We start from the raw sequence: 23008 nt of genomic DNA on the forward strand, positions 1-23008 counted from the left end.
AGACACCACTGAAGTGTATAAATAGTGCCTTTTGTTTTAGCGTGTGTATTGACTTGGAACCTCACCATCAGACTGGAGTTCCTGTAACAATATGATTTGTATTCAGGGGACCTCCTGATTTAAGGGCAGGGGCTTTTTGTTATTTGGGGGGTGCTCAGATCAGACACCGACATCAACAGCAGACAATGTCCTATAAATACTGTTAGGTGGTGGGAGGCCACAGATAGGTTAATCAGAGCATGCAATCCCTGCCTCCCACAAGCTTATCACTATGTGCTCAAGGACCCAGGAGCGGGGGGGTGGTGGGGGGTTGACAGGCACGTTTATAAATACATCAGCATTGTCCATATATGTTGGGAACCAGGCACCGGCTTCCATCTGCCTTAGTGTGGGTTGCTAGGGGTCTGTAGGAGCCAAGGAAGGAGACTAGGACAGGAGGGTGAAGAACGACATTGCGATACTTTGTGAACCTATGTATACCACTTAGCAGCCATTATACTGCCCTTCATTTGTTCATGCAACAGTTATTTGTGGAATACCTTCTCTGTGCCAGAGAACTATTCTAGGTGCCCCAGGAATACACTGGAACAAAAGGGAAGACCCTTGTGTTCCTGGAGTTTATTTCCTAGTAGGAGACACATAATAATCAAGTAAATACATAAATAATTACAGGTTGGCTAAGGGCTGGGAAGGAAATGAACAGGGTAATGTGGGAGAAGGTGATGGGGGTGACGGAGGAAGGCCTGTCTGAGTCACTAGGAACTAAAGGAGAGAAGGAGTCAGTTGGGACTAGAGCTGAGGGCAGCGGGGGTGCCATCTGGCTCAGGACGAGGCAACCTGGCCTTGGTATGAGATTGTAGACGCCCGGCCACAACGCCTGGATTTGAATACTGGCCCCCCCTGCCAAGTAAATATATTCCATAGTCATGTTATTTAATCTTATGGACTTCAGTTTCTTCATCTGTAAACTGGGCATAATAATCCTACTTGAAAGAGTTGTTTGGGGATTCAATGAGTCGATATATGTAATGTACTTGAGATACAAGTACATGTAATGTACTTGAGATAGTGCCAGGTATGTGGCAAACACTGGATGAAAGTTAAGAGGGTGGGGTGGCGGTGAGGGGAATGGGAAATGCAAAGCCCCAGAGGCCTGAAAAGCTTGGTGTGTTCTCGGACTAGATAGGCCGTGTGCGTGGATATTACCCCCTCGGTGCTTGGGAGACTCCAGAGAGGTTGCCTTCAATACAAACTATGTATTAACAGTCTTTGGGGCACCTGGGTGGTTCGGTTGGTTGGGCACCTGACTCTTGATCTTGGCTGAGGTCATGATCTCACAGTTTCTGAGTTCAAGCCCTGCTATCAGACTCTGTGTTGACAATGCAGAGCCTACTTGGGCTTCTCTCTCTCCCTCTCTCTAAAACTTTTAAAAAATTAAACAAAACAAAACAAAACTATGTTTTAGGAGTTCTGAAAAGAGGAATACCTAGCCACAGCACTTTCCTGCAAAACCAGGCCCAGAGTGGCAGCGTGGCCACTGCTTTGGGAACATCCTGCTGTAGAGCCACGTCTTCAGGATCTCTCTGCCTCCCTCTTTTCATCTCTCTTTCCTTTTCTTACCCTCCCTCTCCTGTCCCTTCCTCCTTTCCTCTGTGTCCCTCCTCCCTCACCTCTTCTCCCTTTCCCCCATCTCCTCTTACGGCGAGCCCTGAAGAGTAGTGCCCCTGGAGTGCTCACTGATGTGCCAAGGAGAAGCATGAGTGGTGTCGCCAAAGCCAGCCTTGCCCCCCACCGTCCCCGCTGTGAGATGCCCCCTGGCCAGTGTCCTCCCCCCCACTCCCACGCTGGAAATTGCATAGCAGGGGCACGTAGTCACCTGTGACCTCACTCTCTCCCTTGATCCCTCTTGACTGAAATCCAGTCACTCACCAAGCCCTGTCATTTTTACTTGCAAAATCTCTCTCAAACGTGTCTCCACCTTTCTATTCTCTCTCTGAATGTTGGACTTCTGTTTTGTCTAAAGTATGGCCCAGGGACCTCCTGTGGGTCCCTCGTATACGGATAATGAAGTCCACAGTCCTCAGCCTGGCGGACACGATGGGTTGTCTCCATCCTTTTTTTTTTTTTAAAGTTTATTATTTTGAGAGAAGAGAGAAATAGAGTACAAGTGGGGGGAGGGTAGAGAAAGGAAGAGAGAGAGCGTCCCAAGCAGCCTCCACACTGTCAACACACAGCCCGATGAGGGGCTTGAGCTAACAAACCAGGAGATCATGTCCTGAGCCAAAGTTGGACGCTTAACTGCCTGAGCCACCCAGGCGTCCCTCCATCTTTTTTTTTTTTTTTTAATTCTCTAATTTGAGAGAGAAAGAGTGTGTGTGAATGGGGGAGAGGGACAGAGGGAGAGAGAGAAAGACAGAATCTCAAGCAGGCTCCATGGTCAGCACTGGGGGTGCCTCCCTCCTGCCCTGACATGGTGCTTGATCTCACCACCCCGGGATCATGACCTGAGCCGAAAACAAGACTCAGCTGCTAAACCGCTAAACCATTCCACTAACTGAGCCACCCAGGTGCCCCAGGCTGTCTCCATCTATTCTCTTAGTGCCCCTCCTCCCTTAAGTCCTCCACACTTAATCTCACCCCAGGTCTCCAGGCCCTTGCCTCTCCACCTGGCCCCTCCCTAGCAGGTACCTCAGCCCAGGTGGTCGTGCCCACGCCTGAGGGCCCAGTTCAACTGTCTTCCGGATCCCCTCCTCCCAGAGCTCTTATCTGCCCCTAATCTCTCACTGCATTTAGTATCTCTCGTGGGGAAGCCGTTACCGTCAACCGTGGAGGATTTTATGTGCAGTCATTTGTGCACGTGGCCATGGCCATGAGAAGTCCCTGAAAGGACAGGCACAATGTCCCTCTTACCTCCACTCCACAGCCCTTCTCACAGAGCTTAGCCCTTGTGCAAGCTTCATATGTGTTTGCTGTACTGGACTGACAAAAGCCTGTGATTTTCCCGAGATCTGAAATGGTTTGAGTCATGCCAGAAATGCGATGCTGATGCTCAGGGCTTGTGGTCCCCAGATGAACCCTCTTGAGGCATTCTGCTGCCTTAAAATGTGGATCCTTCATTTGATGAAGAGTTGATGTAACCTCAAACAGGAGTCTGAATTTTGAATTTAGCTTTCCAATATGGCCTATTTTTAATAAATATATGATGTAAAAAATGAACCTTCAAGCTAGATATATTGAGCACTATTTATATTATGAAAGGATTCTCCACCATACCGAAAGATCTGGTACGGAAAGCTTTCAAATACCAAACATGCCTGTGTATTTAACACCATTCAGTATATAAAGTTTTGATTTATGCATAGCTGTTGTAGCTATATTTCCACTGTAGTCTTAAGACATGCACCAAACTTAATATGCATTCACAGAAGCAGAATAATGCTGTCTTAAATTTGTTTTGGTAAGTACAGATTACATTATGCAGCTCTGCAAATATGAGGGTTTTAAAAGTAATGAACTATCTGCCTGAAGGACAATGGGAAGCCCTATTTGGTGCTTGGCCAGTCGACATGAGGGAGGTAGTCATTAATTTCACTGAAGTGACACAGTATTTTCAGGGACCCACCTGACGTTTGGAGACCCTTTTTTTTGCCAGTGGTTAGAAACGGTTTGGGCTTCCAGTCATTTCACAAGCTGGCAGATGAATGATGTGTGTGCTTAACACTGGTTCTTTTAGAAAAAGAGAAAAAAAAACCCCACTAATTACAGGCTAGAAAAGAGATGGTGGCAAATCTAAAAATATGAAAGTCTATTCTTTTGACCTCTCTTGAGGAATGATCTGAAAAGCTCAGCCATTTCAGTAGAAGGGTAACATGGCAAATTTTCAAAATGCTGAACGGAAAGAGCTTCAGAGGAATTCACCCGGATGCAACAGTGCTTAGTTCTCTGAGATTTTGACTTAAGAGAAGACAGATGTGCAGGCAGATGAGAAATGCCGTGCTTCCTGTTCTATGCGTATCCAGAATGTGGGGTGTAGGCTAGCACTTGTTACAACCAGTGATAACAATACCACCCCCCCCCCCCATAAAAAACCTCTCCAAGGTTAAGTTTTGAGCATCAACATAAGTATACTTCTGAGTTACTGCTTTGTTGTTTTCTTTGTTCCAAATGTAGAATTCGGAAGAATGCAAAAGGAAAAGCAATGATTAAAATAAACAGTCTCTGTTCTCTCTGGTTTTCCCTGGAGAAGGACATCAAGCCCAAAGTTCCCCTGGTACTGGAGCATATGCTGTTGGTTCCTGGTGAGGTTAAAGGGTGATGTCCGCATATTGGGAGAAATATGCTCTCCCTCTTTCTTCCTTCCTGGGAGTTGGAGATATTAGCATAGAGGAGCAGGAGGAACGATTTTTTTTCTGAGCTCATTTCTGGTTAGTTGCAGTACTTCGTTTTTTGTTTGTTTGTTTGTTTGTTTGTTTTAAACAAAAGCTGTGTAAATAAGTTCCTCAGTGAGAGCACTCCCTGCCTGTATGCTGAAAATCCAGACTCATGCAAAATATTTTACAGGATACTTATCTAATAGTCATAGACTTCAAACAGGGTTGCCAACTCCGGAGATGATCGAGTAGAGCTTTTTCTGGTGCAGGAATTCCCCTAGTGCACCCAGCCTCTCTCTGCTTGGACCTGCCAATCCTCGAGGCATTTCTATTCCATTGTCAGTTGGCTCTGATTATTAGAAAGTTCTTCATTATGCTGCACTGACTCTCCCTGCAGGCTGTGGCTGCCCCATTGGCCTTGGATTCTGCCCTTTGAAGCCCCACGCAGAAATCTGTTTCTTCTTCCCCATGATGGCCATTTCTGCCATTTGGACAATCAAAGACAGGGATCAGGTCCGTGAATCTTCACTGCTTCAGTTAGAATGTCCCAGTTTATCCAATCCCCTGAAAAAAGACACAATTGAATTGGACACAATAGCCATGCAGGTGAGGTCTGACCAGCCCGGAGGGGAGCAAGAGCAGGGCAGCCTCACTCCAGAGTCTGTCTTTGCATTTGGCACAACCTGAGGCCCAGTTAGGTTCCTGTGGAACCGCACTCATGCTGGTGTCAGAGAGGCCTGGTGAGCTGTAGAGGAGAGTGTCTGGGACCAGTGGCTGATGTGGAGCGGCTCCGGTTGAGGCAGTGCCCTCTCTGGGACTCAGAGCCCTCGTCAGTCTGATAATGTCTACGGCACTCTATCAGTGTCCTATGGCTGCTGTAACAAATCACTGCAACCTTGGCTTACAACAGCAGAAATGTATTCTGTCACGGTCCTGGAACCCAGATGTCTGAAATCAAGGTGTCGACAGGGCTGTGCTCCCTCGGAAGGCTCTAAGGAAGAATTTTTTCTTTGCGTCTTCCAGCTTCTGGTGGCTGCTGGCATTCCTTGACTTGTGGCTTCATCACTACTGGCTCTTCCTCCTGTCTGGGTTGAATCTCCCTCTGCCTCACTCTGATTAGGACACTTGTCATTGCATTTAGGGCCCACCTGGATAATCCAGGATCAGCTCCTTGCCTGAAGACCCTTCACTTAATTGCATCTGCAAAGATCCTTTTTCAAATTAAGGTAACATTTACAGATTCTTGGGATTGGGGTATGGACATATCTCTTGGGACACTATTCAGCCTTTGGCCTCTTACTTTCTCTCCTTATGTGACTGCTCTCGATTGTATTTGAGCCCAGCTCTCCAGGGTCCGCAGCCTCAGGTCTCCATTGGGCACATGTCATGTGACTTCCTTTCTTTAGCATCCAGGCTGCTGCTTTGAGGGACCCGGTTCTGCAGATGTGGGTGGGTTTTTCTGGTCCTTCAGTCTTCACCAGCATGTCCTGGCTAGTCAGTGGAGTTTTTATCAATGGGAAGAAGTTGTGGCTATTAAAATATTCATTACTAATTCTTAGGCGTAGGGGAGATCCCCTAGTGAACGTGCTCTGGATAGAGAAGGGACACAGAAAGGAAGACTTAATGTCCTTGCATTTCCCCTCTAATTCAGTCCGAGATTGGCTCATTGAACTTGAGGGAAATTATTTATATTCTCAGCGCCCAGGTACATATCTCTTTCTGAAAAATAGGGAAGTGCTTCTTCGCAGCTTTTAGAGTGTATTGTAGTGTGATCTTTTTGCCTTTTGGGTAGCCTGTTTCAGAAGTTCCACGGCCCTTTAGGTGGAGTTTTTAGTTGCTACTCGCTGATGCGTTCTCCAAATGCAACACAAATAAACTATGCTTTTCTCCAAAGAGCATATGCATCACTTTGTTTGCAGTTGACATGCGAGAGTGCCAAAAAGGCCTCGGGCAAGCAAGAGTGTTGGGTCTGGTGAAGCCCCGTGGTGGAGCTGAGGGGATGCAGCAGGAGGGCGGTGGCTGAGTGGGTCTAGCACTGAACCACTCCATACTGTACTCGTGACTGTCACTGCTGCTCTGGGATTACTGACTCACACCTACCCAGAGTGTCCTCTTTGACTGCTGCTCCTCTCGGGTCAGTATGCTTTGCTAAGAAAGGTCTCTGCAGGGGGTGGGGAGGAGGGAGGAGACAGATGACTCAGACAGTCCTGCCCCACCTGCAGCTGACAGCAAGTCAGTGTAGGGCGGGGTGCTGCATGTTACAGAGACCCATGGGAGCCCTGCAGAGGGCTGGCCATGCCTTGGGTGAGATCCAGGAAGGCTTCCAGGAGGGACTGGCCTAGAGCAGTAGACTGAAAGTATCCTTAGTTGTATCCCCACTGGGACCCCAGATTGCCCCCTTCCTGGTCATCTGACTAGATTTGACCGAGAAGAACCTCAGGTTTGCAAAGGATCAGAAGGATCAGCTAGTAAGATACTCCAACTGCACTGCTTGGAGCCCTAAGGGCAGGTGTAGGGGAACAGTTCAGAGAACTCTGCCTCTTATTTTGCTTGCTGGGTTTAAAGAACAGTGATTTCCCAACTTGACAAGGCTTGTTTGATGTAGCCACCTAGAAATAGCCCCATATCAGAGTGCCCTGCCTTGTCTAGGAAGTCTTTTCCAGGCTGGAGGAGCACCTCCCCAGATGGTGTGACTATGAGGTATTTCCACATAACCTGCCCCACTTGACTGTGAGCTTCCCCCAGGCAGGGGCTGAGCCTGGTTCAGTCCAGAGCCCAGGAGAAGGCCTGGTCCTGGGAGGGCCAGGCTTGGCATATGGTGCTGACTGATGAAATGAAAGACGTGATTATGATGATTGCCTGCTTTGCATCTGGCTCCAGCTGCCCTCAATGCCCTTCACAGTCACCAGTGGTATCCTGTCTATGGCAAGGCCTGTGTGTTTCTGTCTTATACCTGCTTCTGCAGTGGGTCTGGCCTGTCAGCCAAACACTAGCGATGGGTGGTGCCTGCCCTCTTCACTTTCAGGAGGCAACGAGGCTCTAGACCTAACATTCAGGCTCTGAAGGTGCTTGCTGTCTGTTATCCTGGAACATGGCCAAGGCCACCAGTAAACTTGCTCACTGGGTCTTCCTGGCTCTTCCTTGGTAACCCATAGCCTCAGGGCTAGGGTCAGAGAGGCAGTGGGGCGTGGGCAAAGTGCCTGGGCTTTTGACTCCGTCATACCTGGGTTTGCTAGCTACATGACCTGAGGCACATTATTTACTTGCTTCTTTAATGGACCATCTGCGAGTGTTAAACTTACAGAGGGCCCAAGGAAGACACAGCCACCGTTTTCTACCTATACGTGGTAAATAGTCAATAATTGTTAATTTCCTTTTTATATTATCTGAAGGGCTATCAAGGGGAATTGAGATAACTTCTAGGGTTAGAGGCTGTCTAAAACCAAACTTTGTTTCCCCCCATCCTTTCCAATTCCATCAAGCCTTTCAGCCTCCTAATTCCTCCAGCATTGCTAACGTATTTGATTTCTTCCTTTCTTTCACCTAATAATTATCATCAACTCTGTATATTTGAAGAGGTTCCTTCCCCAGTCTGGGCCTCAGTTTTTTATCTGTGGACTGGGTTATTTCTAAGGTCCTTAATAGCCTTGGCACTACATTTAATTCCACAACACAGATTGAGCATCCACTCTGTGGAGGGTGAATGTTCTAGACCCCAGGGCACATAGGGATTGAGGCCACAGCCTAGTGTGGGGACAAACAAGCACAGTGTGTGGTGAAAGCTCTGGTAGGGGATGAATCCAGAGCTAAGGTAATCAGAACCAGAACATGGAGAGACCAGAGGAATGTATGGGCTCTGCACCCTCAGGGAAGAATTATCTAGAAATGTTTGCTGTGGGCATGAGAGCATTAGTGATGGAGACAGGTTCCTCCCAAGCGGCATTAGGATTTTCGCTTTGAGTTGGAATTATCGATATGGAAAATCCCAGCAGAGATGGCATGTATTAGGGACCTTATTTCCTCTCTTCCTCCTGCTTTCCTGCTAAAAAAAAAAAAAAAAAATCCAAATCTCCAGAATATATTGACCTTTATGTACAGAAGCTCTTGGGATATGCAGCATAGTTTAACAAGTATCAGTTGTGTTTCTAACTGAGAAATGTCTAGGAGGTAGATGCTGAATTACATGCCTAAAGAGAATTAACCTATTTTTTTTGTCATGATTGTGTTCAGAAACTGATTTTCAAAGACAGTTTCAATTTTCCCAGCTGTCTGGATGATAGTTAGAAGCATACAACCTGTGCACTCCCATCCCTTCTCTTGTATTTATTCTGCCCAATTTAATTTGGTTAGATTCTATGAGCGTTTATTGATTGCCTATTAAAAGTTAAGCCCAGTGTTGAGAGGCTATGGGTATGACAGACTATATCACTATCCAGAAGTTTCTTTCCTAGCTGGACTGATAAGACCCAGGAATCAGCAAACAGAGCCATCTATTCACTGGGGAATTGCTGAGTACATTGGTGTGAGTGCCAGGATTTCTGCTCCCAGCAGAGAGATCTGGAGAGAAGGATGAGGTGAGGTTGGTTCTCAAGGCTTTTGTAGGAGTCTGCATTGGAGATGGGCCAGAGACTGGAAGCAGAGGCAAGGTGCAAGGAAAAGAACAGGTTGGCAGGTGAATTTAGCAAGAGCCAACTTTTCATTCTCAACGCCAGCCCCTCATTCTCATGTCCTGAGAATGAAAATAACATCCAGGTGGCCAATAGACATATGAAAAGATGCTCAATATCACTCATCATCAGTGAAACAAAAAGCAAAACTACAATGAGATACCATCTCACACCCGTCATAATGGCTAGGATCAAAAATACGAGAAACAACAAGTGTTGGTTAGGATGTGGAGAAAAAGGAACCCTCTGGCACTGTTGGTGGGAATGCAAACGGCACAGCCACTGTGGGAAAACAATATGGAGGTTCCTCAAAAAATTGAAAATAGTACTATTTTATGATCCAGCAATTGCATTAGTATTTACCCCAAAAATACAAAAACACTAATTCAAAGGGATACATGCATCCCTATGTTTATAGCAGCATTATTTACAGTAGGCAAATTATGAAAGCAGCCCAAATGTCCATCGATATATGAATGGATAAATATGAGGGTGTGTGTGTGTGTGTGTGTGTGTGTGTACACACACACACAAGAGAATATTATTTAGCCATGAAAAAAGAATGAAATCTTGCTATTTGCAACAACATGGAAAGAGCTAGGGAGTATAATGCTAAGCAAAATAAGTCAATCAGAGAAAGACAAATACAATGTGATTTCATTCACTTGTGGAATTTAAGAAACAAAACAAATGTGCAAAGGAAAAAGAAGAGAGGCAAAACAAGAAACAGACTCTTATAGAGAGCAAACTGGTGGTTACCAGAGGAGAGTTAGATGGGGGGATGGGTTACATAGGTGACAGGGATTAAGGAGTGCACTTGTGATAGGCACTGGGTATGTATGGAGGTGTTGAATCATTATATTGTGCACCTGAAATTAATCTGTAATAGTATATTAACTATACTGGAGTTCAAAAAGAAAAGAATACAAATATTCCTTTCATATGTGAAGCTTCAAAATGCCTCAGGAACTTTGCTCATGCTGTTCCCTTTGCCTAGCCTGCTCTTTCCCTTCATCTACCAGGAAAACTCTGAGTTCTCTTAAGTGTACTTCTGTTCAGACCTCATTGACTCTCCCACCCCTGGCTTCTTTTAGTATGGTTCCTGGAGCATTCCTGACCCACAGTCTCTTGATGGTGATTATCAGGTGAATAAATTGATGACTGAATAACTGATTTTTGGGTTCTGTGTCTGACTTACTTGATGGAAGTGTGAAATGTTTGCTGAGAAAGGAGTGGAGGGCACCAAGGTGAAGACGTGGGTGGTGGGTGCTAAGCAGAAAGACCACTGAGGTGGGGTGGGGGAAATACCCTTTGGACAGGGAATAGAATGTTGGTTTTCTGATGAGTGGAAGCATACAGTTGAAAAAAAAAGTGTGGGGGGGTGCGCCTGGGTGGCTCAGTTAGTTAAGCGTCTGATTTTGGCTCAGATCTCGCAGTTTGTGGGTTTGGGCCCCACATTGGGCTCTGTGCTGAGAGCTCAGAGCCTGGAGCCTGCTTCAGATTCTGTGTCTCCCTCTCTTTCTGCCCCTCTCCTGCTTGTGCTCTCTCTCTCTCTCAAAAATAAACAAACATTAAAAAAAAATACTCTGGGGAAAAAACACTGTAGGCATGAAGCATTTGGGGAAAAATCTGCCTCCAGAGTAATCAAAGGACTGCAAATAAGGCAACACCTCCTTTGTAAACTTACTAAGGTAGGTGTCAGTGAGCATTTAGGGGAGGTGGCTCTTCCACTGATGGAGGAGTAAGCCTGCAATAGCCCTTCTGGAGTGCAATTTGGCCAGATCTAAAGCTGTACAAACTCGTGCAGTTTTTCACACAGCAGCACCTCTCCGAGGAATTTATCCTAAGAGAATAACTAACGATGTATTATGCAAAGATGTTTATCTCAACATTGCTTGTAACACAGACATTGCTAAAATAGAGCAAATGTCCAGCAATAGGGGGTTAGCTTTAAAAATGGCACTCCAATCAATAGGACATAGAAAATAATGCTGTACAATAATAAAGACATAGGTAAATGTTTAAGGGGTATTGTTCTAGGAAAAAAAATCAGGCTAAAACCCAGCATATACAGAACATTCACAGTTATGTTGAAAATGTGTATTTTCACACAAAGAGGCTAGAAGGGTAATTAGCAATTTGTAGACTGTAGCAGATAATTTTTGCTTTCTTCTTTCCAAGGAAGACTAATTTCAAAAACCAGGCACATGTATTACTTTTGTAATGGGGGAAGGGGTGTGAGTGTTAAGAAGAGTCTTAAGTGTGAGTCTTAAGAAGAGAGAAGCTACTGGAGAGCATTGTTTGAGCTTCAGTGCATTGAAAGCAAGATGGGCACATCGTTTATCTTGCAAATTCCAGACAGGTAGTGTTTTCATAAGGAAGAGTGGTCTTCGGTCTATTTGTATGAGTGTATTTATAGAAGAGAAAGCTTTGGGGGAAGGAAATAGATTGATTTTTTTTCCCCTTGAACTTTTGAAATTATTCTTTCCACTCCATTTGTAATTGAGCCCAGGGAGCTATTCTTATATCTTCCTTTCTTGGGCACCGCATTAGACTTAAAAATGTTAACTGGCTTAGGATGTGGGTTTTTCAAAAATGATTCCCCTTGAAGTCTTCACTGGACTTTCTTGAGTGCCTAAAAATTGGGATTCCAAGGAAGACCACCTTCTGAACTCTATCTTGCTCTTCTGTGTAGTCCATTTGGCCCCTGCATCCTCTGGCAACCCTCAGTAACAGGTCGGAGACCAGCCCCGCATTGTTGTGATGGGCCCCATCAGCCCCATGTAAGGGACTCAGGATAATACACCTGCATTGGGCACTGTCGGTTGGAAGGTTTATTTAGAGGCCAATCTGGCATCACCTTATCCTGTGGACGTAACATTAGTCTGCAGAAAAAGAGATCAGAGCTGGGTAGAATCTCTTTAAATATTAATAATAGTGATGTCTTTTGCCACACATCTCCAAAGAGCTCTGAGCATTTCAGACATTACCTCATCATTAATTTTCACAGTGTTCTTGGGTGAGAAGCTGATGGCAAGTCTTATGGTCTCCATTTGGGGCAGAATGTAGCAAATATTTTATAGTTAAACTAAACTGAGGAGTTGTTTTGACCAGATATTACCTGATCAAAAGAATCGAGGCAATTTTTGTGGCATATTCTTTTACAGTTGTCGTATATTTGTCATAAATGAAATTGCCTTCCTGCATTTGCTCCTTAACGGTAATGAGTGCCTACTGTGAGCAAGGTGCCGTGCTGAGCACTGTGGTCAGGAGGGAAGTTTAATCTCCTTAGTCCCACACTTAAAGCCTTTGGTGATAGGGTTTCCACCTGCCATTCCTACCCTGAGTCCTGAACCCTACTTGACATGCCCTTGGTCCCTCACACCCCTCAGCCAGGTCTTCAGAGCAGGCCAGAGTCATCTCCCTGCACTTTCTATACCCTTCTCCTCACCCCTGCAGGTGTCACTGTCCCACCCTACATAGCCTGGTCACCTGCTCCTGTATCCCCCAACGGTAGCCAAGCTGGACATGAGCTCCCATCATCAAACAGTACCAGCCCCCCTGCTGTGCCTGTACTAATCCCCACTTGTATTTATGTGATTTACGTACACTTGATGACATCTCTTGATTGGAGGATGGTCCAGTTCATCCTGTGTGTCTCTCAGTGACTTGCCCTCGTTAGATATGTAAGTACTCATCGAAGGAAGGAGTGAAACAGGCATGGTTTCAGGCCAGGGCCACCAGTTCGTGCAGAGCCCTATGGGGTGCAGAGGGGCCATGGACAGAACCCGGCTCGGCCTGAGCCCTTCTGGGGCCAATCACCAAGGGCCCTTGCTGTCTACGAGCCCGTCCTCTGCACCTGCACTCACACTCCGGCCCCTCTCATGCTTGTGGTTGAAAAGCATCCTCTTACACAGTGTTCTGGGGACACACGGGAAAAGAGGGACACTTGGAGTGGCTTTCAGCAGGGGCCCTCTGCTTCTTTCTTTCTTGGCTCTGCGGTGCAAGTCCCCGTGGCCGGGAGGGCTTTATCTGGAGCATTCTGGACCCCTGAGCCGGCTCGAGGGCTGGGATCACCTCGTGCTCCACCTGCGGCGGGTTGTGTGAGGCCGGTGGGTTATTTAATCTTCCTGTGGCGTCATTTCCCCATCTGTTGAGGGGGGATAATGTGTTTGAGGGTGACCTACCTCCCCGGGAGGCTTAGCGACTTAATGCCGTGCGGTTCACTTTAACCCGGGTCAGCTGGGCACAAGGGGGCGGGCGAGCAGGCGCCCAGTCAGCCCCGCAGCCACAGAATGGGTGCCCCGTGAGACCTGGGGCCTCGTGTTCTCGGTCGCCCCGGGCCCAGTGGCAGGCGGGCTGCCATCGAGGGCCTGTGGGGTCTCCTCTCTCGGCTGGTTCAAGTGGCTGAGGTGGGGAGGATGAGATGGCATCTGGATGACTTCTGGGCCTGTGGTGCTGAAAGGGGAGAGGCCGGACTCCCGCGGAGGGCATGGTTGCAACTGCCCCGGAGTGGCAGGAAAGTGGGCGCCAGGCCCCGGGGGGACCCTGCGACTGGGCCCACATGGCCCGGCGATCAGCTTTCCTTGGGCTCATTGATGAGCTAGGGGAAGGTCATTTGATCCTCACATTCTTGTGGCCACAATCTTGGGAAGGTGGCCTTTTCTCTTTAAAAAGAGCTGTGTGCTGGGCGGCCCAGGAGCAGTGTGCCCCTGGGATGGAGGGGAGGTGCCAACGTGGGGAAGAGGGGCTGATTTCTCTCCTTGGATGAATCCCGTCAGCTCTGCTCCACTGGTGAGTTACTCTCTCATTCTGTAACATGTCCTGGTTTCTCTAGAAGGCTTGCAGAAAGGGAGCTGTTTTTTTTTCTTTTTAATTGTAGCATTTTTTTAAGTTAAGTTTTTAATTCCAGTTAGTTTACAACATTATATTAGTTTCAGGTGTCCAATATAGTGATTCAACACTTCCATACATCACCCGGTACTCATCACCACAAGTGTACTCCTTAATCCCCATCACCTATTAAACCCATCCCCCCCACCCTCTGGTAACTATCATTTTGTTCTCTATAATGTAAGAGTCTGTTTCTTGATTTCTTTTTTTCCTTTTGCTCATTTGTTTTGTTTCTGAAATTACACATACGAGTGAAATCATATGGCATGTGTCTTTCTCTGACTTATTTCACTACATTATACTCTCTAGCTTCATCCGTATCATTGCAAATGGCAAGATTTCATTCTTTTTTATGGCTGAGTAATTTCCTAACGGTAGTATATTTGCTGTGTATTTTAAAATCTACTTCCATGGTATATTCTTGAGCACTTATTATTTGTGAAATATAAGTGAAGTTTCTTTCAGTCTTCATAATTGCAGTTATTATGGGCTCTTCTCCAATTTAACTGTTAATTATTTCTTGTGTTTTCAGTTTTCAATTTGCAGTATCTTTAAGCATTTTATATAGAGATAGGATAATATTTAGTTTTGGAACTAAGTTGCCAACAGGTTTTTAAAATTGTGAGATCATGGGATGTAAGACCTGACCCTGGAGATTTTTCAGGTTGAGTATCTCTGTGGTTCTAATTGTGCAGTGATGTCCAGAAAGAGTAGTGAGGAGTCTTTGGTTACCCAGCTAACTGGTGACACAATCAGGACTCGAACCTAGGTCTCTTAACTCCTTTCTCTGTAACTTTCTGGTCTACCCTGTAGGATTTAGAATTTAGGTTCTGAATTACAAGTGAGAAGGAAAAACCATGATATGATGTTGTTTCTCCGTGTGCCTTAATCTGATCAAAGATGAATTTTCTAGCCTTAAAAACACTTGTATCATATACAAGGGGCTGATGCTTGCACCTTGAACCCCTTGATTCATTGGTTCGTCTACATGGAGGATCCTTAAAGCATGGTCCCTATCAGCATATCCTGGAGCTTGTCAGAAATGCAAAATCTGAGCCCCACCCCAACCTACAGGCACAGAAACTCTGGGCGTGGGGCCCACCTGGGTTTTCACAAGCTCTGCGGTCCTCAGTAGAGTGGGAACCACTGCCCGGCAGGACTTCAATCTCCCCCTCCTTGTGTTTGACAGCCAGTAGAGGACACACTTGATGCTTCTGTGGATTTTGAGCTGTCTTCACTGAAGGAGCTTCTCTGTTGCTGCTGCCTGTTTTTGATGATAATACCCCTCCTCTACTCTGCTTCCTCCCCTCTGCACAACACACACACACACACACACACACACACACACACACATCCAGCAGGAGTGAAAGGTCAATGGATAAATAATGAGACTAAATAGGGGATTTTGATAGAAACAGGTTTGTAGACAAAATGTTCCAACCACTGGGATAGAGTTCTCACGTTTCCAGACTTGCTACCTCTCTAAGTGCAGTGATAAATTCAGTTGCTGCCAGCCATATTGTACTGTTTTCTGCCGCTTGTTACTTGATTCATTCAAAATTTTAGTACTTTCTATTTGCATGACATATGTTAAATGTGAGGGGAAAATGTATTTGGGTTTATAGTTTATCAGGAAGTAGAGAATATGTGCAGAAATAACAATACAAGCCAGCCAGTGATAAATACATGAGAATCATCTCTAGTAAAAGGTTATGGAAGCCTGAAGATGGTGGGCAGCATGTATTAGGGAGGAGGACATCACAGAAGACTTCATGGAGGAGGTAGCATTTGAGTGAGTCTTACAAGGAGGCAGGGTTTTGACGTGGGGGGTAGAAGGGAGTAAAGAACATTCTAGGCAGAAGTGGGGAAAAGATAAAGGCGTGGCAGGGACTCTCAGTGCATTTTGTTTGGGCCAGGGGTTATTTGAAGGTGATTAGAAGGAAATGAGGCTACACAAGTAGGTCAGGGCCAAAAGGAGAAGGATCTTCAAACACCCGCTAGGAGTTTGTTCTTTATCCTGAAGGCAATGGGGAGCCACTGAAGGGTTTTGAATGAGGGCAAGGCTTGAGCAGGGCTGTGCTTTTAGTAAAATTAATCTGCCATCAGAGTAGGAAGCAGATTGAAGGGGAGGTGGGGAGGCTTTGTTTTTATTTTGTAACTATTTTGCAGTGGTATGTTGATACATTGACCAATCATCTTAATGTTCAATTAGGAAGGAATTGCTTTTCTTATGGTGGTCATTGGGTTTTGAAATAAGCTTCCCGGGCATAGATTATTGTCCAGGGGAACACAGTTCTAATTTTATAACGAGGAATCTGCAAGAAAATGGAAATTGCTTAACAGAAGGGCTTTATAGGAAACTTCCAGAACTCCTCCCTTCTTTGTTTTTCTTTTCTAACATTGTCTTTTAAACAAAATGGATCTGTATTCATTTTACTCAGGAATGACCTGGTAATGTCAGGTCACATAAAATCTGAATATCAAGCACCTGAAATGTGGATCTTCCGTGCTGCTTTTTTCTCCTCCAAGCTGTTTTCCCTCTCAGTCACTGACTTACTTTGTTAGAACACCTGAATCTAAGTCAAGGATCTACCTTCTTCCAGTGGTGGCTCTCGTGGGAATAGTTGTAGCAAATTGGAATGTCATGAACTTATAGATGTGCTGTGATGTCTAGTATTTGATGTATAGAGAAGACCCTGTTCCTTCTGATTCATTTCAGCAGGGCTGTCTTCCTAGGGCCTGGGCTTTGACTAGCTAGCACCATTAGCTAGCACTATTTTAAACACTGAAGAATCATGGTGACTCAGACACCCATGGCCCTGCTCACATGGATCTTGTATTACAGCAGGAGATATCCATGAATAAATAATCAAATATAGTTTTGAGAGAGGGAAACTATGGACAGTCGGACAAGCCAGGAGAGGAATAGCGTAACCCAGCAATGACAGTGGCGTGTGCAAAGGCTCAGTGGCGAAAGCAAAAGGGAAGGGGGTCAGTGTCTTTGGAAGTCCCTGGGAGGCCGAGGGAGGGAGGTATAGCAGAGCAAAGAGGTTGCACAGCTGCATAGGGCCTGAACAGGGAGGGCCTCCAAGGTCTGTAAAAAGCACAAATCTGTGAAAATAGTAGCTACCATTTACAGGCACTGTTCTAAGCAGTTTACATGCATTAACTCAGTCCTAACAACAACCTTGTGAGGCAGGTACTATTATTGTCCACATTTTACCAGTGGGGAAACGGAGGCACCAAGTGGTTAAGGAACCTGATAGTCACAGATCTAGTAAGTGACAGAGCAGTGATATGAGTCCAGGAGGACTGCTCCAGAGTTCACACTGCAGACCCTAACCAATTATCCTAAAAGTTGTGGGGTTATATCATAGGGTTTGATGCAGGGCAGTGACCAGGTCAGATCTGCATCTTAGAAAAATGGCCATGTGGTGTGGAAATGGATTGACAGGAGAGAAGGCTGAATGAAGCAGGGAGAGCAGGTGCTGCATGACCATGTAAGAGACCACATAAGAGCCTGAGCATGTGTGATGGCAGTGGAGATGGAAGAGGAAACACGGGAGATGTTTGGGGGTCACGGTAGCAGAGGCTGAGAGTGGTTGGGTTAGGAGGGAGGGTACAGAGACTCTCCAATGCCCGGGTTCCGGGCTTGGGAAGATGGGGGATGGGGCAGTGGGACGTTCATGGTGCTCCTGATGTCCCTGCCACGGACGCCCCAAGGTGAGCTGCTTCGTGTCTGTCCCAGGAGAGCCGACAAGACCTCTGAGCCCTCTGCCAGCTGCAGACACGGAGTCCGAGGTCAGACCTTTGAGACTTTCCAGATGTGCAGGGGGGAGTGAGGGTGGTGGGGGGACAAGGGGCAGGGCTGCTGGTGGCCGGGGGCTCACCACCGTGCCATCCCCCTGGGAGCCTGTGCTCCATCCCTCAGAGCTTGGATTCTCTTCTCAGAGCCTGTCTCTCTGATCCTAACACAGGTGTCGTTGTGCACAGACAGAAATAATGGGGACTTAAAAAGAAATGAATTCAGTTTACTCCCTAAACCCGGTATCTGGCGGATCAGACCTGTTGTTTTGAGTCTCCTGCCTGTCTGTGCCCAGCGGCCCTTTACACTTGTGCCCAGAGCGCAGAGATGGCTTTATCGCCTATGGTTTACGCCTTACATTAAGCCAACTGCCTTTCCTGGAATGTTCGATGGTTTCTTAGCATATTCCGAGGGTTCCAGAAAGAGGATGAGCTGTAACTTACCCATTCTCTGGGTCTGTTGTTTGTTCCCCGACCTCAGAGATGGTGCCACACCGAGTGTCTGCGGCCTCTGCTTCTCCTCCTCCCCTCAGGCAAAGCTCCGGCCAGGGTGGTTTCTGTGTCCTTCAGAGCGGGGTGGCCCCAGCCGGCCCTTCTCTGTGAGGTCAGGGACAGGAGGCAGAATGCTTCCTGAGGGCGGAATGTCTGGTTTCTGGGCCCCGCGGTTTTCAGTGACCTACGTCTGAGCCGAGGTGGCAGTCGTTGACCGTTGTCGACACCACTGCCCGCAGCTGCCATCCCCCGACAGCTGACCCGGTTCCCTGCATGTCGTGCTGTGAGCTGGGCTATTCTACAGGAGGGAGGAGAGGTTTCCGGGCACAATGCCTAACTGGGGCTTAATTAAGCCAGCCAGGAGGTCCGTCGGTTTGAACCCTCACACGGGGGCCCGACTGGCTGGCAGGAGCCGTTTCGTAGACTTTCTGGAGCATTTCAGATGTCCCTTTCCTGTGGGCCCCACACTCTGCCTTGGACTGGCCGGCAGTCATTTATCCATGCGCCTTGCTGTCTCTCTCACACTGTGTGAACTGTCCCAGGGCGGGGACCGTGTCTGATTAACCTCAGTCTCCTCTACCGCGGCCAGCACAAGGCCCAGCTGACAGAGGTGCTTGATTTGAATGAAGGGCACTGATTTGGGACCAAATCTCCTGACTTGAGACGGTTGCAGACCCTTCAGACTGGAGTCTGAAGATCCGGGGACAAGACTTGAAAAATGCAGAGACCGGGGCCAGCAGTCCATGGCCAGTGCCGAGTCTGTGGGAGGACGAGGACTTTCAGGGAAGACTCAAGACCTCTGTGGCCAGGAAAGAGCCTGACGTCCCAGGTCACTGAGGCCGGAGCCCTGTGAAGTGTGTTGTGCCCGGCTCTGGAAGCCGTTCCGTTTCTGTGCTGCAGTGGCGGTGGCCGCTGTTTTCCAGCGTGATGGATTGGGGGTCCTGCCTTCCTTCCCCAGCACAGACCATGGAGTCCAATCCAGCTGCTTCCTTTGAGCAGCTGCGGGAGTCCTTGGACTGAATTTCCCAAGCACTGCTCTTGCTGTGGGTTTTGTTGGTGGTGCCTGTGGTCTCAGACATGCCCGGAAGCTACTGAAAATTAGTTGGCGTGTTAATGACATTTGATGCATCAGTTGATAGTAAAGTAAAAACTAAGTCTCGGCTTTGAGTTTATGTTCTGCAGTTTTGTTGAATTATGTCCAGATGGTTGTCGAGAGAATTTTTCTTAACAGATGAGGGCATTTGCAAAAACCAAAAGTCTATGGGGAAGAAAACACTTCACACTGAATGTCAGGGGGCTAAAGACCCTGGGAACTGATGGCATCTGAACTGAAAGGCCCTTAGTGGCTTCGAGGCCAGCCCTGGATCCTTCTGTAGCTGTGCAGGAGCAGGGGGTATGTATTATCATGAAAGTGCCAGTCGACAAATCTGTGGTCACTTTCAGGGTGGATCTTTTGGCTGTTTTGTCATGGGTTGGTCACATATTGTTTTGGTAAAACATATACACATAAAATGTACCTTTTAAAAACCACTTAAAAATGCACAATTCAGTGGCATCAAGTACATTCACAGTGTTGTGCAACCCCGACCACTATTTAGTTCTTGAACTTTTTCATCACCCCAAGAGGAAGCCCTATACCCATTAAGCTGAAACACTCTATTCCAATACCCTCCCTGAGTCCCTGGCAACCACTAATCTCTTTCTGTCTCCATGGACTTATCTTGATATTTCATGTAAATGGAATTGCACGTCATGTTGCCTGCCGTGTCTGGCTTCTTTCACTTAGCATAAATTTTTAAGGTTCATCGGTATTGTAATGTGTCAGTATTTCATTCTTTTTTATGACCAAATAATACTGTGTTGTATGGATATACCACAATTTTTTTTACCCACTCATCCATTGATGAACCTTTGGGTTGTTCACATCTTTTGGTTGTTGTACATAGTGTTTCTGTGAACGTCTCTGTACAAGTTACTGTTTGAACATCTGCTTTCAACTATTTTGTGTATATACCTAAGAGTGGAATTGCTTGTCAGTGGCAACTCTATGTTTAACTTACTGAAGAGCTGCCAAACTATTCTCATTCCCCCTTTTGAACGTTTCTCCTCTCCAAGCTCCTCAGGCTGCTCTCAGGCCTCTTTGACTGTTTCTTCTCAGTTTTCCCCATGATTCCTTTGTGTCTCCAGTCCCTGGAATGATAGTCCCACCCAGGGCTCATTCTTTCCTTCCTTCTGCTCATTCTTTCCTAGTGGTGCTCAACTGTAGCTGCACTTTACAATTCCAAGGGCTTTCTTAATAAACCCTGTCCAGGCCTCATCTTGGGGCAGTTAAATCGGTATCTTTGGGCAGGTGGAGCTTGGGCATTGGTGTTATTTAAAGGACCTCAGTGATTTTGATAGGCAGCTCCTTTCAGGATATTTGTTCATTCTCATGGTCTCAACCTGAGGACTGTCCAATTTTTATTTTCAGCTGCAACCATCTACTAGACATATCTGTGAATGTTTCTCAATACCTCACATGCAGCATCTGCCAACCAAACCCATCTTTCCTCCCAAACCTGCCCTTTTCCCCATGCTTCCCCCTTTGGTGAAGAGGACTACCATCTCCAAACCAGAAGCTAGAGAGTTATTTGTGCCTTTTCTCTCTCTGATATTCCAAGTTCCACTTGATTGATTCATTTATTTAATAATTCATTACCCAGTAGTTAGGAGTACGGGCAACTGGGGAGAAATGCAGTCTAGGATTTATGTTAGGAAGATATAAAAGACACAGATGAAACAGTTAAGTAACATTATAGACAAGAGAATAACTTGTGGGTCGTCCAGGTGGCTCAGTCGGTTATGCATCCAACTCTTGATTTTGGCTCAGGTCATGATCTCACGGTTTGTGAGTTCAAGCCCCACATCTGAGACTGCGGAGCTTGCTTGGGATTCTCTGTATGCCCTCTCCCCTCTCAAAATAAATAAACTTAAAAAAAAAAAGAGAGGATAACCTGAAATTAACAACATTAGTGTAGCTGTTATTATTGAGGACTTTCTGTGTGCCATGGGTTCTGGTAGTACTTCATGTATATTATCTAATATACTGGAAGGTAGGGGAAGTCAGCCCACTTCACAGATGACAGTACAGGCTCAGGGAGGCTATAGTCCTTGTCCACAGATGTGTGGTTAGCACATGGTGGTAAGAGTTGGAATTGGATTCCAGGACACGTCAGGGCCTGTGCTCTTGACGTGAGAGGTCAGTGGGGAAGAGCCGTGAGCCTTGAGCCCAGCAGCATTGTCAAAGCATGCAAGAAGGAGGATCAAGATGTGACCACCAAATGCGATCACCTATGCCCATGAAGTGCTTTGGAGACTGTAGATGATGGTGCAAAACCCTTGTCTCCAGCGGATGGCTTCTACCATTCTGCTCTGAATTACAAGTAGGGGTTCATATCACTGATTCCCTTGGTGAATTGCAGACTCCATGCCGGTGAGCATCGTGCTTGTTGGTCTCCATGTCCCCCTCAGCCCTTGTTTCTGGCATGATGATTAGTTGATTAGTAAGCATTCCTTGAATGAATGTGTGAATGTGAGCGTGGTGTCAGAGGTAGAAAGGGAAGCAGGAGCCATGGCGATGTTTGTCCAGGTGTGTCATAGCAGGGTGCTTGACTAGTGGTTTGACTTAGAGAATTGGAGAGAAAGAGGGGAACTCTTTGGCCCTCTGGAAATAGGAGTGGGAGAGCCCATGATGGAATCTCCAAGTGAATGAACGTCAGCCTGACTCCAGACTTGCAACCCCATGCACTGGTCATCTGATTCTTTTTTTTCTCCCTGGTACTTATCCTTTATAACATTCTTTGTCAATTTCCTTTGTTATGTTTATATCATTTCTTGCCTGTGGAAAGCCTCACCTGGAAGTAAAAACTTCGTGAGGGTAGTCAGTGTTGTCTATTTTATTATGCAACTCTATCCTCCAATCCTTCCAGCCTAAGCAAACATTAATGACTGTCTCCCACTGTAGATTTACCTATTCTTGACTTCCTGATGACCAGAATCATATAATGTGTAGTCTTTGGTGACTGGCCACTTTCACTTTAGCACAGTGTTTTCAAGATGCATCCATGCTTAACCCCTTAACTTTACAGGTAGGAAATTGGGACTCAGAGAGGGAAGGGACATGACTTGGGTCACGTGTCCTGCTGGTAGCAGAGCAGGAATCTGATTGCAGGGCTTCTGTGCCCCTATCCAGTGCTGTGTTCCTGTCCAAGGTGGAAACAAGGGGCTCAGAAGCCGCAACTGACTCAACAGTGACATTTGCCATCTGCCTCTGAGGCTGCTTACAGGGCTCCTCTAAACATAGCTGTGATGGAGTGAGGCCTTGAAGATAGTGTTATTGTGAGTGTCTGACCTTTCCCACATCCTTTCCAGGGCTCACTGTCCATCTGATAAAGTAGATAACTTGTGTGACCAGTTTGCAGTCTTCTGCGTGGAGTGGCCTGGGTGTCCGTGCCCTCATATCACTGGCAAGAGGAAGGGACAGCCTGGTCCCTATTGGTGCAGGTTGTTCCTCTTGCCGCTCTGCAGCTCCCAGAGGGCCATGCGGAGGCCATCTGTATTGAGCCAGAGAAGAAGCTGTGTCCTCCCTAAGAGATGTCTAATCCTGTTCGGCACATGTGAAATCAGAGTAGCATGACAGTGTCCTGACCCTGTGTTTCCCAAAGACTTGTCTTTGTGCCACATGGCACCCAGGATGGGTTTTGGTGATATGTGAATGAACATTTTTAAGTAGTGGTGTATTTA

The 23008-nt window shown here is 46.6% G+C and overlaps 1 protein-coding gene across 4 annotated transcripts in view; it reads left to right on the forward strand.

Annotated features, from left to right (window-relative positions):
- FRMPD1 (FERM and PDZ domain containing 1) overlaps positions 1-23008 on the forward strand; it is a 142614-nt gene that overhangs the window by 56291 nt on the left and 63315 nt on the right. Inside the window, exon 1 of one of the 4 annotated variants that reach the window (XM_043565630.1) lies at positions 13148-13831. The exons of 2 other annotated variants lie outside the window; for them this stretch is intronic. The gene's annotated coding sequence lies outside the window, so the exon portion shown is untranslated. Of the gene's footprint in view, positions 1-13147; positions 13832-23008 lie in introns of those variants that run through there. One more of the 4 variants, XM_043565626.1, reaches the window with a different exon arrangement.

Source organism: Prionailurus bengalensis, chromosome D4, assembly GCF_016509475.1.
Source record: "Prionailurus bengalensis isolate Pbe53 chromosome D4, Fcat_Pben_1.1_paternal_pri, whole genome shotgun sequence".
Lineage (NCBI taxonomy): Eukaryota > Metazoa > Chordata > Mammalia > Carnivora > Felidae > Prionailurus > Prionailurus bengalensis.